This window comes from Paramormyrops kingsleyae, chromosome 22 (assembly GCF_048594095.1).
Source record: "Paramormyrops kingsleyae isolate MSU_618 chromosome 22, PKINGS_0.4, whole genome shotgun sequence".
NCBI classification, from domain to species: Eukaryota; Metazoa; Chordata; class Actinopteri; order Osteoglossiformes; family Mormyridae; genus Paramormyrops; species Paramormyrops kingsleyae.
Window position 1 is genome coordinate 11301295 of NC_132818.1, and position 7204 is coordinate 11308498.

The following is a 7204-nucleotide window of genomic DNA, read 5'->3' on the forward strand; positions in this document are numbered from 1 at the left end:
ACCAGGGAGCGACTAGTGCGATAGGTGGGGATTCCCCGTTTCTACAATGCCGTGGTGACAAGCAGGCGGCGGGAATGCAGCGATTGGGGTGTCGATTTACAGGTAGGAAAATCCATTCATTTGTGTTCTTCGGGACCGGGATTTAGGTGACGACTAAGGGAATTTGACGACTTACAAGCGGCGAGTTACACAAGGAATTTTAAAGGAAACATCATTAGGAAAAATCGGGACTTTTGCTTGAGCGTCGACTTAGGCACATTGACGAGTTACAAGACGGCGACTTAGACCAGTTTTACTGTATATATAAGCCTTGTTTAAATTTTAGGACCACTATTGTTCCTAATTTACATTAATGATATTGACACCAATTCACAGGGGCGTCATAGTGGGGGGAAAAAGGGGGCTGAGTTACCAGGGCCCCATGTGGGGGGAGGGGCCCTAAGGAATCTGGAATTTTATTTTCCTTTAAATATTAATATTATTCAAAGATCACAATAAATGTTGCTAACTAATGTAAATTTAATTTTTGTGGGAAAAAAATCGGGTGACAGATTGAATTGTGTCCTAGCTTACACAAACTTCCGCGATATAGAAAGACCATATACATAAACTTTTTTATAGTTTACGCCTTAAAATATATAGTGATCCCCCGCCTATCGCGGAAGTTACGTTCCAGACCCATCAGCGATAGGTGAAAATCCGCGATATAGAATTAAGACCATATACATAAACTAGAATTGCAATTCTGTGTTATTAATAATCGTATATATAAGAACTGTAATACGTAATACACCTTACATATGCCATGAGGTACCAAACTGTGTTTAATAAAAGCTGGATGGAAAAAAAAAACAGACACGACATCAAGAATCAAATGTTTATTTTTTTCAAATAAGAGATACCAGCCTAAAAAAAACTAAACAAAAGAAACCAATAAAAACATTGTGATATAATTTAAAACCGATAACGGTCTGATTTTTAGCTGTACGTTTCACAGCGACGATTACAGTCGCTGTGAGATAGGGTGAACGAGGGTTTATTAGAAGGGAGACAAAACAGGAACATCGAAGAAGCACAAGACGGACGTCAATGACCGGACTGGGGAAAACATACCTGACGCAGACTTAAGTAGGCTACATTAGACTAATGAAAACAACTAGAAACAGCTGATAAACACAGGGATTCCACACGGGGTTAACGAGGGGGCGTGGCAAACGGGAGGAGCGGACGAGCTGGGCAGGACATACTGCACTTTTAATCAATAATTTTTTAAATTTTCTAAGCACTTTTTATTCAAATAAGTTTTTTTTATCTCTAATTTGCTTTTTTTTGTATTGGTTTAACTTTTTAAAAACTTGTTTTTATATAGCACATTAAATAACCCCTATGTATGGTAATAAAAACTTGCCTTGCCTTACCATAAGGAGAAGCGTTCTCCTCAAGACCACACGAACAACTAAAAACTATATGCTGGAAACTAAGACATTCACAAGGTAACTCCATGAAAATCTCTGTAAAAGTAGAAATGTGTTTATTTTATGATAAGATAACGGGAGCCAACTGGCTAGTAGTTGCCTTAACTGAAAAAATTCACTCCAGTCATCAGAGAAAAAAGTTACTAACGCACTATATCAAAATATTTACATTGCAATAATGTATGGCATGAAATAAACTTGTAACTATATCATTCAGTAATACAAATAATAAAACAACATACCGTTCACATTGGCCTCAAGAACTAAGTTAGCGCTTGATTCCCCTGCACTTCCTGTTGTGGCTGAGCGTGCACCTGACGTCAGTGGCTGAAAGTGCACGTTCTGCAGCCAGACACTTCTCAAACTGTTTGCCTAGCTGCAGTGATCACGCAATGGAATTTGTAGTTTTATTACCACGCAGACACCGGTGCAGACCAGAAAAGACAACCAACGGATTAGTTTTACAGCGTTTTACTATTTTATTTTCTGCGGACCATGCTTTTTGGGAATGAACGGCGGTAAGAATTTTAAGACTTGGGTAAATTAAATTTAAGACCTAGGATGAAAATCTGGGCATTTTTAAGACATTTTAAGGCCTTAAATTTAACTTTCTGAATTTTAGACTTTTTAAGACCCCGCGGGAACCCTGTATGCAGTCTCATTCTCCAGGGAGAACTGCAGAAGGCATGGTGACCTCAGAGCTATTCAAGTTCCACAAATTCACCCCCCCCCCCCCAAAACCAATATGCAATGTCTCCCTCACAGATGGGTCAGCATGTTGCTGTCATTCAGCACTCCTGAACTTTGGAAGCCTGCCATGTTATGACCGTACGGCCTCTGGGGGGCAGTATAGTACCCCATGACAGGAACTCAGCTCTCTAACAATGATCTGGATACAGTGGGGGCAGCTGGTGAGTCACTAGAGAGCAGACCTAAGCTCCCTGCCTGGCAGAGGCAGTGTCCTGCTGTGCCTCTGACAGTTTTCTGATATTCTTTGGTAATGGCGCAGCAGCATTCCTTGCATCACTTTTCTACCGGTGGCCCAGATACTGAGGAATGTTGAAGTCAGCAGGACATCATATGGAGAATCAGATCAGCTGTGCTTCTATTCTGAAAACGAAAGGCACAAAGTACCCAGCAAAATATCCAGCTGTAAAATAACAGTCAAGAATTGTGAAATACGATGAATAAAATCATCATCTGAGCAATTAAATATAAAATGTGAGTGAGAGAGAGAGATGTGGACTGAGGGCAAAAGTGTTCAAAAAGGACATGTGTCAAGGTTTTTCTGAAGAAGGAACGAGGGAATCACTATGGCAGTCAGACTGATTGTCAGGTGCCAGATGCAGTATATGTGAGACGCAGTGTGTGTGAGATGCAGTGTATGCAAGACACTGTGAGAGACGCAGTGTGTGAGATGTGGTGTGTGTGAGACGAAGTGTATGTGAGATGCATTATGTGTGAGACTTAGTGCATGTGAGACGCAGTGTGTATGAGACGCAGTGTATGCGACAGGCTGCGTGTGTGAAACTTTGTGTGTGATGCAGTGTCCGCAAGATGCAGTGTGTGAAATGCAGTGCGTGTGAGACACAGTGTATGTGAGACGCAGTGTAAGCGAGATGCAGTGTGTGTGAGGCAGCACGGCTGCTGTAAGACTGTGCACATGCAAATGTGTAATTGAATCTTCTTCAGAGTGATGACATTTCAATGCTGTTATTGATCTTGTGAAAAATTTGCTTGGTTGCCATGTCGGGGGGGCTCTGACCTCTGAAGGGTGTGTGTTAGCACCACCCACTGGACACACGTATCATGGCTGCCAGTTTGCATGGTAATGACCCACCCTTGACGCATCCATCAATATTCATACAACCAGAAACACCAAGTGGCCATGCTCTTAGTAGGAAATGTCCAAAAAAAAAAAACATGTAGTCGTGCCAGGCCTCCATCTGACAGCCTGTTCTGCTTTAATTACTTTTTATTTCTCACTGTCTCTCTCCCTCTGTAAATTTATCCAGTGTCTCCAGTTGCCTGGGCTAAAAATAGCCAGTCTTCCATCTCAGCCCCTCTGCCTTAAGTTCTCTTTGGAATTTAAATTCAAAAGGCCGTTTATTGGCATGCCAAGGTTATGAAGGCATGGCTGAAGCAGGTCTGAAAGCAGAGCTGCTTGCTGATGAGTCCTAGCAGCAGATGTGTTGCCATGTGGGTACCAGCAGCTCTGCACTTCCTTTCACAGAATAAGAGCAAATTTAATTTGCTCATTGTAGCTTTTCATACTACAGTAATTCTCCTTCAGAACCTTATTCAGTGGTAAACCAGCAGATGGTCTCCTGAGAATTGAACAACCCTAACCATAATTGAACAACCCTAACCACCCTAACCATAACTACCCTAACCCTAACTTGCTAACCCCCAAACTTAACCCTGCTTATAACCCTACAGTCTCGCCACCAAATAATACCCTTCAAGGTTTGTGTCCATGCCATTAATAGCAGCACTGCCAGCAGCCCCTCTAACAGCTTGGAATGACAGTGGGAATTGCAGAGCATGGTAAGAAGTGCACCTAACCCAATGAAAGAAGGGACTGATGGAAATATCATCTCTGTAAGGCTGGGGTGTTTACCCCAGGCCTTGCTGTCCTAGAAGTCATAGTTTTGAGATAATGATTCAGGATGTAGAAGGACAAAGTGAGGTGGGAAGAACAAAGGTAGGAGTGGAAAGTAGGAACTGTAAGAGGACAGACACAATGGAAGGTAGGAACTGTGAGAGGACAGACACAGCGGAATGTAGGAACAGTGAAAGGACAGACACAGTGGAAGGTAAGAATAGTGAGAAGACAGACAGAGAATAGTAGGGACAGGGAGTGGACAGATATAGTGAATGTAAGAACAGAGAGGACAGACAGTGGAATGTAGGAACTGTGAAAGGACAGATACAGTGGAATGTGAGAACTGTGAGAGGATAGACACATTGAAATGTAAGAGGACAGATACAGTGGAAGGTAGCAATAAGAGAAGACAGACATGTAGGAACTGTGAGATGACAGAGTAGAAGGTAGGAATAGAGAGAGGACACACAGTAGAATGTACACTGAAAAAAATAGTCTGTTGGATTTACATAAAAAAAAAAAACATGTACATCGGTTGCACACAATGTTATTGTTTTTTCTTAAAACATTTTACCTATGTTAAATACACTTATTTTTTTGTTAAACAAACATGACTTTAATTTAAAGAAATAATTTAATTGAAAATGTAATCACCTATTTTATGTCAAACCAATATACATTTGTTAATTTAAAGCTTCTTACATACTTAATGTATATTTAATTAGTATATGTTAAAGCAACATGACTTATTTAATCTAACCTGCTTACACTGTGAAGTTTAAAATGTCTGCATTATTCATGCATCTATTCCACATTATTTCCATCCACTGATCTCTGTAAATGTATTAAATACATATTTAGATGTATTTTGTACATCCTATCTAAAGCACTCACCAAAAATTCAAAGCAAATAAGGTGCGAACATGTCCTTTAATGAGGTATTTGTATTTCCACAATATAGTTACATCGAACACATCCACAATCTTATTACTAGCTGTCAGGGAAAAAATGCAAATAAAACAAAATCAATAATGCTACACCCAAATTCAGGAGAGCACAATAAACATTTACTACTGTTCTGTTCAAGCTTGAAGGAAGAATGCGTTCTCCTGGGGAAAAAATGTTTGTGTCAAATGGCTCTTAAAATATATACAATCAATAATGACATGCATAACAAAAAAAAAAACACAAACAAATCCCAAGAGAAGAAATTAAATCCATTTAAGTGGTATCTACAAATCTTGCCTATGATAAAAATAGCAAAAAGTTCACAAGTGCAAGTTGCCATATTATACACCGTTTTCTAAATTCTTGTGCTAAGTAAATTCTTTGTTGTGTGATCTGCTCCTCGCCACATTTGTTGCTGCTATTGTCAGGAAACTTGAAAGCAAGTTTAAAAAAGTCAAATACAACAACAAAAGCATTTGAATACTCACCTTTTACTACAGAGCCTTCAGAACAATGCTTAAAGCAAATGAAATGTCAACCCAAGAACAAAAAAGCAAAACAAGATTTTTCAAATTATTTTATTATACAGTCATTTTTCCTTTTCCCCTTATTTTATCATGGATAATATGGACGGAGCTGGGCACCCCCCACTGAAAAAAGCTACAGTAAATTAATGCCATGAGCAACATTAATGGAAACCAAAATTAATTGGCGACACATGGGACAACGAACTATGAACTTGAAATGCAAACACGACTTCAGCAATCTACGCAACGCTTTGTTTTTCAGTGCGCAGCACGCAGAAACCGTGTATTTCCAGGAAACCATAGTAGCTCGACAAAATTGTAATCAGCCCAGGGGATTCAGTCGGCCTAATTATTAACTGCATAATTTTTAATGCTGGCGACCAACAACTACCGAACTTGCGTTCTATAAGTGTCCACACTATAAAACACACACGATATGCAGACAAATATTAATAATAAAAATTATATTCACAGGAATGAGCCTAACTAATACATGCGAAAGGTAACGTTGGATTAGCAAATTAGCATTAACATTGAACTCACGTTTCTCGACGTTAACTGGCGAACAGAAACAGACTTTGTGAAAATAAAGCGTCATATGACACTGACCAAAATTTGAAAATGTTTAATTGTTCGTTACCTTGTAGAAAGCTTCTCAGACCAACATTTATTCGTCCAACCGCCAACAGTCACACTCGCTGATCCAACGCGTTTGGAAAAAAAAGGCGGGCTGTGAGTCTGCCGCTGACGTGTTCCCAGTAGGAGGAGTTTCCAGACAAAACATAACTATTTTATTCATTCTTAAATTAACTGATTTTCATAGATTTCACATCCTTCAAGATTAAAAGAGATCTACAAGACTAATATATGTTCAGAAAAGGAACATAAGAAAATTATGTCTTATATACTAAATGTAGATTTGTAAATTCAACAATCCCCCTTCTCCCTTTTTTCAGTGTAGGTATGTGAGAGGACAGACACAGTGGAAGGTAGGAACCTTGAGAGGACAAACACAGTGGAATGTAGGAATAACAACAGGACAGACAGTAGAAGGTAGCAACAGAGAGAAGACAGACAGTGGAATGTAGGAACTTTGAGAGGACAGACATTGGAATGTAGGAACTTTGAGAGGACAGACAATGGAATGTAGGAACTTTGAGAGGACAAACAGTGGAATGTAGGAACTTTGAGAGGACAGACAATGGAATGTAGGAACTGTGAGAGGACAGACAATGGAATGTAGGAACTTTGAGAGGACAGACAATGGAATGTAGGAACTGTGAGAGGACAGACAATGGAATGTAGGAACTTTGAGAGGACAGACAGTGGAATGTAGGAACTTTGAGAGGACAGACAGTGGAATGTAGGAACTTTGAGAGGACAGACAGTGGAATGTAGGAACTTTGAGAGGACAGACATTGGAATGTAGGAACTGTGAGAGGACAGACAATGGAATGTAGGAACTGTGAGAGGACAGACAATGAAATGTAGGAACTTTGAGAGGACAGACAATGGAATGTAGGAACTTTGAGAGGACAGACAATGGAATGTAGGAACTGTGAGAGGACAGACAATGGAATGTAGGAACTTTGAGAGGACAGACAAACACATCATCTTTTGCAGCACTGATGGCAAAATGCAGCAGGTAG